Genomic DNA, 13801 nt, shown 5'->3' with positions numbered 1-13801 from the left:
AAAGAGGGAAGAGTAAGAGAGAGAGCGAGATATTGAGAGAGAGCGAGATCGGAGAGAGCGAAATCTGAGAGAACGAGATATTGAGAGAGGGCGAGAGTGGAGAGAGTGGAGAGACTGAGATATTGAGAGAGAGCAAGAGCGGAGAGAGCAAGATATTAAGAGAGAGCGAAATCTGAGAGAGCGAGATATTGAGAGAGAGCGAGAACGGAGAGAGCAAGATATTGAGAGAGAGCGAAATCTGAGAGAGCGAGATATTGAGAGAGAGCGAGAGCGGAGAGAGCAAGATTTTGAGAGAAAGCGAGAGTTTCCAGTTTTTTTCTTTTTAACTTGGGAGTTTCCAGCTTGATATGTTATTCTTTCTAACCCATTTGGAAACACATTCATTTGGATAAATCTTTTAGAATTTAATTGCTATTGCTCATAGATGGGGATATTTCATCTTTTTGGTTCATCATATTCTTATGTTTTTTTATTGTTGCTTGACATCATAAAGATTTTATTATTATTTATAATTTTTTATAAAAAAACTCCATCAATATCTTGATCTCACTACTATGATATTTCTATTCTTTATATCAATAATACAGTCTTATTTATAGACTTGCATGTGAAGGTTTTGAGTGTTGATTTGATTTATTATGTCCCCAAATTATTATCTAAAATATGTAAATTTGAATATTGAAGTTTTTTTTACCTAACTTTTTAGATTTAGACTATCTAATATTACTATTTATGTCAGGGACATTTAAAAGCTTCTATATCAAAATAATTACTATTCATAATATATAAAAAGAATAAATTAAAAAATAATATCTCATAAAAATAAAAAATTAAATTAAATTAAATATCTCATTTATATAAAAATAATTACAAAAATCAATGTGTCCTACAAGGCGGATATCCTCAATTTCGAGCTGGTTGTCGTCGTCGACTTCGAACTTGAGGTTGCTAGGGTTCTTCTTGATGTTGCTCTAGTGCCTCTGCAGACGCTTCATAATATAAATATTCATTATGCTCTCCACGACCTCGACCATGTCCATGCACGTATGAAGACGAAGGACCAGCCTCTGAGTCATAATGTCCTGAACCAAATGTTGGCATCATCGGACTAGCATAATCAATTTAACTCTGCGTCTACATCATAGGGGGCAACTCTTCCACATTATGTGCAACCTCATCAAACTCATCCTCTTCCTAAACATATCCTCTACATCTAGGAGTTGGTGGAGGAACAATAGGTATATCGTACATATAATGAATTTTCTCCATATAGCTTTGGTTGTCACTACATATAGCAAGAACCTGGTTCGGATCATTCGCAGCCTCACGGAGTCTACGGTTTCGATCTCTGTGAATTATAAAACAATTAGACAATATTTAAAATAAATTTAAATTAAAAATAATTAGATAATATTCATTTACCCTATGACCTACAGCTACTCTCAGATGAGTGACGTAGCACCTTGTGATATTATTATACCAATGAATATATTCTGGAGTGACATCTATGTCAAACTGTTCAAGAGAAACCCCCATTGCAATAAACCTTGCACGCCATCGTACTACCAAATGTGCAATTTTTTCGGACCAATCTCCAGTCCTTAGGTCAATATCATGTAGTACGGGTTCAGTATTACAAGGTGATGGGACATCCTGCTGAAAATCGAATTTTTTCATCACCCTGTCAGGAAGATGCCACTCACCAATGTGAAAACATATAAGAGGACTTATCGTCCGCCATATGTTTTGACCATTTGTACAAAAATTAGGCAAAGTATGCATATGTTTTGACCATTCGTACAAAAATTCGATAAAGTTGTTATTGAAATTGTAATCTTGAATCCAATAAACTAAGGTTCTGAGGCTATTTAATGTAGTTTGAACTTTATATAGTGATATAAATGTGGATCAAGTTCAAATATATAGCCAAAATGGTCTATAGTACATGAATAAGGTTGGGCGCCTTATTCTGGGGACACTATGGATGCGGCCCACTTTGTAGTTAGTACAAACGATGTGAACCTGAATCGTTCATATAGAGATATGTGAGTGGGGGCATCCTATGTAATGAGTTTGCATAAGACTGAACCATGAAATAGTCACTTTTTACGTTATAAATGTCGTTTTATGTATAAAACTGACTATTTCGTTAATTGATGACCTAGGTAACTTAATCTTAATGTATAAAACCTAGGTCTTGTATAAGGGTCCCCACCCTCTCTTTGGCCCGAGAGGGATTCAGTTTATAGGTTGGACCTTAAACCAATTGTTCTCCTACTATCTCATATGGAATAAATTTAGAACAGTATGATAGAATAATTTGAATTGTTCGAATTAGGTGAAGAGAGAGAAACCGACAAGTATATGTGATATAGTGGTCAGATTTTCAGTTTAGAGATACAGCTTTAATATTTAAATGTGATTTAAATATCAATAATATGAATACGTTCATATTCGGAAGCTCGAAAATAATGAAAATGGTCAAAGATATAAAAAGTCAAAGAGTTGACGTTTTGACTTTGAAAAGTCAAACTTTGACCAATTTTATATTCAAATGTGATTTGAATTTCAAGAAAATGAATGTGGATTCATGCTCGGGAGGTCAAAATTAGTCAACACGGAAAAAATCATAAAAAGTCAAAATGTTGACTTTTTGGTCAAAGTCTCGAGTTCCATCACAAACATGTATCTATACTGGCTAACTACATGTGTGGCTATCCTAGTCACACAAAATTTTCCTCTCCACCTAAATTTTTAAATTGATAATTTAGAATTTAAATATCAATTATCTGAAAATAGACTTTCACCCATAATTTGTAATATATATGCTCGTGGATATCTTATGACGATTTCCTCGTCTGCATTATCTGTGAGCTCACGAAATTGTGTTCTTAATCATATTAAACTTAACCTCGATCCTTTAATCTTGTCGGCAGGTGGAGTCGCACCGAGGTACAGTTGACAAACTTCTAACCAGTGATCGTACATCACTCCGGTGACCGGCTCACCGTCAACAGGTAACCCCAACAACACTTCTATGTCTTGTTGAGTGATAGTGCACTCTCCAATAGACATATAGAATGTATGCATCTCGGGACTCCATCTCTCGACCAAGACTGTGATCAGATGTCAATCCAACTGAATAAATCCTAATCTGGCAACCTCATAGAATCCAGATGTGTGCAGTAGGGGTAGTAATTAAGGGTGGAGTGGGATAGTGAGCTGGAGAACTGCCTCTCGACGCTTGCAAGATATTTCTCCAGTAGTACGATCTCGCCGTACAACAGATAATCAATGAATGGACTGGTTGTACAAAACATCGAGATCAACAGGTCCTGGGTTTAAAGCCATGATCTGAAAAAAAAAATATTTATTTCTCAATTAAAAAAATGTACAATTTAACTAAAAGAATAATGTATAAGTTAATTAAAAGAATAATATACAATTTAATTAAAAGAATAATGTAATAGTTAATTAAAAGAATAATGTACAAGTTAATTACAAGAATAATGTACAACTTAATTAAAAGAAAAGAAAAATGTACAACATTATAATAAAAAAAAATTGAATATGTACAACATTATAATAAAAAAAATTGAATATACAAAAAATTTATTTACTTTCCATAGATAGAGCGAGATTGTAATCATTACTTTTCATATATACATGACCAATGAGAAAAAAAGCTAACAATCATTAATGGAAAAATAACAACAATAACAGAGAGAGCGAGATGTTTAGAGAGAGCGAGATGTTCAGCGAGATTGTAAGAGAGAGCGAGATGTTCAGCGAAATTGAGATTGAGAGAGCGAGATTGTTGGAGAGATTTATCGCGAGATTGTAGGAGAGAGCAAGATTTCGAGCGAGATTGTAGGAGAAAGCGAGATAGTCCTTACTTTATTTGAACTTTCCATAAAAATATATATAAAAAAAGAGATAGTCTTCACCAATGAGAAAAAAGAGCTAATAATCATTAATGAAAAAATAATAACAATAACAGAATTTGTTCTAATTGGTTACAAAATCCACAACAATAACAAATATATTAGATTATTATACTATAATTGAATATACAATAGATTATTATAAAAAAATTGAATATACAATAAATTGAATATATTAGATTATTATACTATAATTGAATAATCATTAGACTATAATTGAATAGTAGAGAAAAGTGTGAGGGTAAAGAATAAGGTAAAACTTTATTGATTACAATAAAAAAAAATTGAATATACAATAGATCTCGCTCTCTCCAACAATCTCGCTCTCTCCTACAATCTCGCTTTGAATCTCGCTCTCTCCTACTATCTTGCTTTGAATCTCGCTCTCTCCTACTATCTCGCTTTGAATCTCGCTCTCTCCTACTATTTCTATTATCGTTATTATTTTTCCAGTATCGCTCTCTCCTACAATCTGCTTCACCCACTTATGTTCCTTGTCGAGGGTTGAAGTTTTGACTTATGTGTGTCAAAACTTCAACATTCGACAACCTAATATACAAAATTAGCGAGATTCGCAAGATGTCTTTTCCTTGTCGAGGGTTGAAGTTTCGGCTTATGTCGAAACTTCAATCCTCAACAACCCTAATTTGTGTATTGTTTCCAAGTTTTTCTTTGTTTATCGAGTTCTCAACGTTCGACCTCTACATTAGTCGAGTTCTCAACGTTCGACCTCTAGCCTCGAACTCCCAAAACAACAATATTTCTTTAATAAGTTTCAAAACAACAATATTTCTTTAATAAGTTTTGAAAACAACAATATTAATATTAAAGGTCCAAAATTTAAGCATATGACAAAATTTAGGGTTTCGTTATGAAAAAAATGATAAAATCAGACAATAAAAAGATTTATGGCAACTCATGTGACATGCACATGGCCACAAATTTTCAAATATTTGATTTGCCTTTGTCTGATTCGTAGTTTTGTTATTGATATGAAACTACAAATACATCGTAAGTGTAGCATCATAAACAAGGTTGAGTTCTATATACAGGATAATTGTTGATTTTCCTCCAGAACAACTGCGCTTTTAATTTTCCTCGTTATAGTTAATGTAATCCACATATTTTATTATTAATTTAGATTCTGTTTAATTACTTTTCGAATTAATCTCACTTTAATTAAATATTTAGATTTTTTTACCAAATTGATATTTTAAATTTTCATGTATTATCAAATTTTATTTTATCTAATCAAATTTCAAATTTATTCTAATTTTTTAATTATTTTTCATTACTTTATACATGTTCAAATTTATTCAAATCTTTGAATTATTTTTCTTAATTTTATACATATTCTTAATAAATTAGCTAGATATTTCTTATATCCTTGAAGATCTTAATTATTTTATATTATTAGATTTTTAAATTATTTTAATGATTTGGAAAAAAATATTCATCACTATCATAAAAAATAGTCATCACTTTTGTTACTCATAAAAAGTGTTTATCAATTTAGGTTTTATTATGGTTTTTTCACACAAAGTATTTATCAATTTTGGTTTTGTTTTGGTTTTTTCGCAAGCTATTGTTTTTGCAATGGCATTATTATGGATTAGACTTCTCTTTTTCTCTTTCAATTGATCTATCGATTTTTCTCTTTTCTTCTTAATTTTTTCTTATATGACGATTCAATCTTCTTTTGTTTCATTATTATAATCAACTTTCTTTGTTTTTCGGCCAAAGAAGATGAAATCTTGTTCATCGTAGAGAATCAAAGTTAGACACTACAATAAATTGAAACTTCTTCGGTTGCGAGGAACGCCGAAGAATTGGAGTTATGATTTTTTTGTGGGGGTGATTAATTCTAATGTATTTGTGAATCTTGCAAATATACTATATTTGAATAATAATTCAGCAGAAACATAATCTTCTCTTCAACCTTCTAAGCACATTATTATCAATTTTGGTTCATCTAACTTTTTTTTCAATTGGTTTAACTTTTTGTTTCCATATTTAGTTTTATCTAAATCTTTTTTCATTAATTTAAACATGTTGTTTTCAGCTTCAAAATGTAATATAAAGTTAAACGTATTTCCGATTTCCCTTGATGGGCTCTAAAAATTAACTAATATACATTTACAAATACAGTGTAATTGTAATATGAAGTTATGAGACTAATCTACAATTACACTGTACATTTGCACATACAATGTAATTGTAATATGAAGTTATGCGATTTTAAGCTTTATTTTTCATGTTTCCTGATTTAAATTAAAGATTCTCTCTGATTTTTCTCCAACAATATCTATTTGAATCTATCTTTTGTTATCAGATTCTATTTTATCTTTTTTTATTAATTTTTTATACATTTTGTTATTATATTAATTTTGTGTGTATATTATTACTATTCATATAGTTTATACTTTTTAAAATGTAATCTAATGATGTAACAATATAATTGGTATATAAAACATATTTATATACCTATTTATTACTTTGAATAGATTTGTTTTATATTGTTTCATTTAAAAAAAAAAAAAAACTAATCCCTATTTCCAAAGTTCCAATATATTTATAATTTGTGAAAAAAATAGGCGATTGCAACTTTAATAAAAAAAAATTAAATAAATTGAAAATTGGGCACGTGTCCCTAGGTTTTGTTTTTTTGCAAACATGGTAAAAAAAACTTTCACCTGAAAATTTGATTGCTATCTGATTTATATGTGATTGTTATGTGATTACTATCCAATTTGTATCTTATTGATACTTGATTGCTATGTGATTGCCACACCTGCAATTACAAAAATGTTGAAGTAATGGCTTTGGTTTCTTAAAATGTATTTTCCATGCAATGTAATTTCCTATATATATATATATATATATAAGCACTTTCCTCCCTACATATTTAACAATATATATTTCTAAAAAAATTATAATGCTACTTTACCTCCTTCTTATCCCATCCTTTTCTTTCTCTTTTTCCTATTTCTCATTTGCACCAAGCTTGTAGCCATAACTTCTCTAGAGCCTCTCCTTTAAAATCTATATTAGCATACCCTCTTCACCAAAGTCCTTACATTTCGGTTTGCATGACTTCAACTCTTATTTTGCTCATCATCGATTGGTTCTCTAAGCAGCCGCATACCACCACAAGTGACCATCGCACCACATGCACACCATCGTGGTCGTCTATTAAAGAAGCAGCTGTCAATTGTTTCTTAGTGAGGACTGTATTTGCGAGTTTTTAGATTTTTGAACCGTTTCTAAGATTTTGACCATGCTATTTGTTTTTTAATTTTTGGGTGAGATTTTAATTTTTTTGCTTTTAGAAGTTTAGATAGAGTGTATTTACAAATTTCAAGTTATTTTTGAAGCATTGTCTATTTATATTTAATTTGGTAGTCTTTGGGATAGTTTGGTCATTTACCAATTTGTATTTTCTATTATTTAAATTCGTTTTGCTATTTTTATATTTTTGAAACCTTTTTTGCCATTTTTCCAAATGAAACTTTAAATTTTGTTATTTCTCTTGTCAGCCCTTAATACTATTTGGTTTCAAAAGTGGATTTCTATATATTTATATATTGACATGATATAGAGTGAGGGATTGAACCTTAATAAATCAAAAAGGAAAAATGAAGGAAAATAACTCTTCATTTACCTGATAAAGTGTGGAGTATAAAAAAACTTTAAATACACGTGTGATAGACTACTGAACCCAAAACTCGAAAGCACAGTGGAAGCCATAACATACAGAACCCAAAACGTATTTCAAAATGTCATTTAAAATCTAAACTTTTTTTTTTTTAATAAAAGCTACCGATCAAAATAGATTAAGCATGCAATTCTAGAAACAAAACCTCAAACCCTACCTTGCAAACCTTTTAGGAATTTTGTGGAATTCTTATACGAATTAGGAATGGGCTCCACTACTTGGAATCCTCCCTATTTTTGCAGGAAAATTAAGGCACCACCACTTGGAACCCTCCCTGAATTGTGGGATTCTCTTTAGAAATTTGGAGGATTTTGGGAAAACACAGAGTGCTTGTGCTTCTACCAAAAAAAAAAATTGCTCTTCTTTCTGCATCTTTCTTTTTTATATAGAGAGAATGGGAGAAAGAAGTGAGGAGACATAGGATTCATCTCATGTATCTAGTAACTCCCCTACATAGGGAGTTACATTTTTATTTAATTAAAATTAAATAAAACTACTTATTTAATTTAACTAAATAAATAAAAACCATCAACTATTAACCATTTAAATCATATTTAAATAGTTCCCTTTCACATAACCTATAGTTTTAATACGCATCTAATGTGATTAATTTTAACCTATAGTTTTCAATATGAATCTTATTCATATTAAATTAATATTTGAACTCCTTTCAAATATTTCATTCTCTTATTTATTAATTTTAAGTCATATCCACAATTAATAATAAAGTCTAAAATTAAACTTCATATTAAGATGACATTAAAAAAATCTCAATTCTGAATTTGAACATCAATTTAATGACAAATTATCTCAATATCCTTTACAAGTTAATGGATCTGCAGATCAGAAGCGCCAACGATGTAAGATTAATTGGCTAAACTCATTAACCAAATTAATCAATATTCGTTAACTGTGGATACACTTCACTAAAGACCCATAGTTGCACTCTTCTCACTACAGATATATTTCTGCGTCCATAGATATAGACCAATAATAACAAACTTAACTAGTCAACGGAGTTACATCTAGTGGCTACTATTTTGTGGTCCGGTCTTGTGCAAACTCATTGTCCAGGATGCCCCACTCGCATGTCTCCTACATGAACGCATTAGATCACTACATTTGTATTAAATACAAAGTGGCTCTTATCCATAGACCAGGATAAGGTACCCAACCTTACCCCTATACTATAGACCCTTTAGGTTGTATCTTGAACATTGATCTCTATATGTCTCTACATATAGTTCAAGACTCATAAGACAACCTATGATGTTAATTTATTGGATTTTAGGGTTAATGAGACAAAATTAAATAGAACATCACTAACACTTATTGAGAAAAACATCAATAACTATTTATTAATGACGGTCATTTAATAACATTCACTATCTACAAGTTTTAGGGCATAAAACCCAACAAACTCCCACTTGAACAAAACTCTAGTTAGTCGGATGTACATTACACGAAACAATGGGGATGTTACAAATACAAAGCAAAATATAATAAACTAGGGCATCTCATACCCATTACACATCTCCTACTTGCCCTAGATTACACAATGTACATATCTCGTAGACATAGATTCTTTAGATGACTTTCAAATACTTCAGCCGAGAGAGCTTTTGTAAATGGATCAGCAATGTTGTGCTCCAAAACGATATTTGTGACAATCTCCTCGTTGCACAATCTCCCGTATCAGGTGATATTTCCTCTCAATGTGCTTTCCTCGCTTGTGGCTAAGAGGCTTTTTCAAGTTGGCCACACCTTCATTGTTGTCACAGTATAAGGTGATCGATAAGTTCGCGTTTGGAAAAACTTCCAAATCACATAGGAACTTCCTTAGTTAAACTACCTCCTTTGCTACTTCACAAGTAGCTACATACTAAGCCTCCATGGTTGAGTCTACAATGCATCCTTACTTGATGCTACACGATACTACAGCTCTCCTGTTAAGGGTGAACACTGTCCCTGATGTGGACTTCCTAGAATCCTTGTTAGTTTGGAAATCCAAGTTTGTGTATCTCGCAAAGATCAAATCCTTAGCTCTATATACTAGCATATAGTCCCTCGTTCTTCTAAGATACTTGAGGATATTTTTAACCACAGTCTAATGGTCTAACCTTAGATTAGACTAGTACCTACTGAATATTCCCACTGCATAACAAATATCAGGCCTAGTGCAGAGCATAACATATATTAAGTTGTCCACAGCTGAGACATATGGAATATGTCTCATGTCCTCAACTCACCTACAAATTTAGAATCATGCTTTTCCTCAAACATGTCTTATATTAAGGAAATTCAAAACCTGCCCTCTGACTCTTCCTTTACGTTGACCAACATCTATAAATATAATTCATTTACACCTCTAACCTTGGTAGCATCACTGTTTTCAAACTTAGCCATTTCTTCTAAGAAAGATTTTCTAAGTTTAATTCTAGCAAGCTTCTACTCAAAAACTTTTTACTCATCGCAGAAAACTTTGAGTTTAGCTTTTTACAATACGATCGTTTAAGATAGTTCAAAGCTTTGCAATTCATTATTGGATTGAGGTGTTGAACCTGGTTACACTCTGCGTTTTGGCTTGCCCCCACGAGTGTCATGCGGGCATCCAACTTCGATTGTGTGCCATATTCAACTTAACTCTTATTTTAGCTAATTTTAGTTTGCACCAAACAGAGGAATTGTTATCATGCATTGATTTTGGACATTTACTTTCGTTTTGGCTTACCTGCACGGGTGTCATGCGAAATATACAACTACGGGTAAGTGCATTTCACAACTTTAACTCTTATCAGCCTGGGATCTCCCCTTTGCACTGACAATGGAGTTTTATTATGATTTTTTTTTAATAATCATCGCAATGTTAAAATGGATACATTTTCCTGGACCAATGCCACCTCCAAATTTAGAGAGTGGAAGGGTCTTTGCCAAGAAGCTAAAAACAAACTTGTTCAAAAATGCGGTAAAAGAGGTTTGAGCATAATAAAATTTAAGACTGACAAACTTTGAAGAAGCTACTAAAGTGAGGTGAGCCATGCGACATTTAATTAGTGGATGTAGTGAATTCACATAAGTATCATCATGGATGCTAATCCATCAATGCAAAAGAAAGAAAACGGACAAAAGATAATTTCAAAAGGATAATGCATAAAAGATAACAAGAAAAGAAACATGCGAGAAAAATATCAATTACGTCAATACTTAAGAACTCATGCGAAGGAAATAGCCATGCGTTGAATGATGGAGAGTATTCTTCTTTCAAGACAACACGCCGGGAGGGAATTATTATCACACCCACTGGGAGTGAATGCAACACCACATCTAAGAAAAGCAGTTGCAAATCCAAAACAACAATAATCAAATAAATAAAATAAGAAGTTAACTAGGAAAGCAAAGTAAAGATAGATTAGAAGACATCCCTGGAGAAATTAGAGTGAAGTCACCGTAAGGACTCTTCCATGCAAGAGATTGAACTCGACTGCTTAGGTTAAGGAGCTCGTTGTCTCGACCATCAGAGCCTCCAGCATTCATTGGCTGCATGGTAGTTACCATGCTTCTAAGACTGCTTCCAGCTCATGCGACAGATAGCCTTTTGATTTTAGGGTTAATATCGAATTCGAGCACAACACCTTCACTCAAATATCGTTTGCAACTTGGTCGCACAAGCCACAATACGCCTAAGATCAAAACGGTGCCTGAAAAAACATAAAATTTAATAAACTATTGACTATCAAGTCCACGAAAACGCCGCCAAAAACTTGGTGAGAGGGAAATGTAATCTCTTTTGATATGCATTTATTTTTATGCGTTGATGTTTATAAGTCGAACTCAAGAGAGTATGCAATATTTGTTAATCGTGTATGCGATGACCATATGTTCCTGTCACAAGTTTTCTTGCTCTCTCGCCAAGTATAACGAGAACGCAAGTCTCTTGGGATGATCCAAGGTCGAACACAGGGACTTGTAACTAAATGATGTTTGTGAAGTAATGTGTTTGAGGTGATCCAAGGTCACTACTCCTACTCCTAGTTAAACAGATTGAGCAATGGAAGTTTGACTATGAGAATTGGTAGAGATGCGGCAATTGTTAACGTTAATAAGATGCATGGAGAAATAGAATTGTGGAGGGAATAAATTCACCGCATCATTATGCTTGGTCGCAAGAGTAATCCTAGCTCACCACACTAACACATCGCACACCTCTCGGTGGTCAGCCACATGCTTATATCTCTATAACGCATGGTTGCATTGAGCATAAGATTGTTCTTATCTCTAGTGACACTACTTACTTTTCTTAGTGAGTTCCACCACTTATCCTATCGGGCAGTTAGTTATAGCTATGCAGCTCATAGACAAGCATTGTGATAGCCTCGCACTAAGCAACGAGGATTGGCTCACTATACTCACGTAACGTACACCTCTCGGTGGTTTGCTACATACGTCATATCTCTATACTGCATGGTTGAGTATGTGATAACTCTTGCAATCAACACTTAACTAAACGATGATAAAGAAGAAGAAAATGATGAAAATGGTGCTGAATAAGCTAAAGAGATGCATCGATTACAAAATGCATTAATGTCTTAAGCCAAAATGTAATACAATACAGAGATAAGAAGAAAGGTGGAGGGCTAAATGTAGGCAATCTCTTGCTTCCATCAGATGTACGTCAAGGCTGCCGGTGGTGCCATGAATGGGTGGTGGAGAAGCCTCTCTCAAGCTCTATCTTCAGCTAGCCTCCGGTCATCACCCGGAAAGGTCTATGAGAATGAAGAACTCTCAAAGAATGTCTTGCTCATGCTCTCATCTGTGATCATAAGAATCTGCCTAAGGCAGAGACTCGGATGATTTGAAGTTGGGCTTCATGGTTCTATTTATAGAGCTTAAATGCCGACAACTTTAGTAATCCCACTTTGAATCACTGCTACTTCTGACGTGGTAGGTGAAATGTCAACATCACCTTATCTTGTTGATACTCCCAAGGTATGCGTTCATGATCGTTTCTTCTGAAGTATCAACGTATTCCACCCACCTTACGATCAACCTTCTATCACGATTATTCTTTGTAGCTACAACATTCCATTAGACGAACTAGTCTTCATGGAGATTAACGCATACGATCATCTTTGCGATGGTATGGGATCAACGCATGCGATCGATTCCTGCAATAGCTACAAAAAAATAGACATTTTGATGCAGAATAATGCATGATATAGGGTTAGCGAGGATTTTCAATATTGGTCGATGCAAGCTCACTTTTCCACATGAATTCTTAGTATTTCTACAAGCTATCACCTTAACTTTTTTAGGTGGCTTAGGACACTGTTTCTTTGACAAATGAATTCCATGCTTGAAACGCAATAAACCCTTCTTAGAGTTCTATATCGAATATCGAATCAACATCTTGTCGATATAAGTTGCTTGAGACATAGCTAGCATTTTGTTCTTATGATCCCTAATTTTTGGATCCCAAGAACATACTGTGCCTCTCCCAAATCTTTCATTTGGAATTGGGCTACTAACCACCTTTTTAACATCAGTAAGGTATCCTACATCATTCTCAATGAGTAGGATATCGTCCACATAAAGTACTAAGAAAGTTATTTATCGTTGATGATCTTCTTGTAAACACAAGGCTCATCAACACTTTGGTCAAGGCCAAAAGATTTGATCGCAATATCAAACCTAATATTCCAAGATCTGGATGCCTGTTTTCAACCCATAAACACAAGGCTTCTTGTAAACACAAGGTTCATCAACACTTTTTGCTCCTGACCTTGGACTATGAACTCCTCAGGCCGAGACATAAAGATATTCTCTTTAAGATTGCCATTTAGAAAGGCTGTCTTGACATAAACTTTCCATATTTCATAGTCATAATATGTGGCTATGGACAAGAGCATTTGTATAGATTTAAGCATAGCAACGAAGGAAAAAGTTTCCTCATAGTCAACCCTTTCTCTTTGGGTATTACCCTTTACTATGAGTCTAGCTTTGAAGGTCTGTACCTTCTCAGCTACATTTCTCTTTCTCTTGTAGAACTATTTACACCCCATGGATTTAACCCCTTCAGGTGGATCTATAAGATCTTATACTGAATTGAAGTACATTAACTCCATTTCAAGGTCCATGGCTTTGA

The sequence above is a fragment of the Benincasa hispida genome, chromosome 4, assembly GCF_027475165.1.
Source record: "Benincasa hispida cultivar pf3 chromosome 4, pf3_genome.v1.1, whole genome shotgun sequence".
NCBI classification, from domain to species: Eukaryota; Viridiplantae; Streptophyta; class Magnoliopsida; order Cucurbitales; family Cucurbitaceae; genus Benincasa; species Benincasa hispida.
This window is presented reverse-complemented; position numbering follows the sequence as displayed.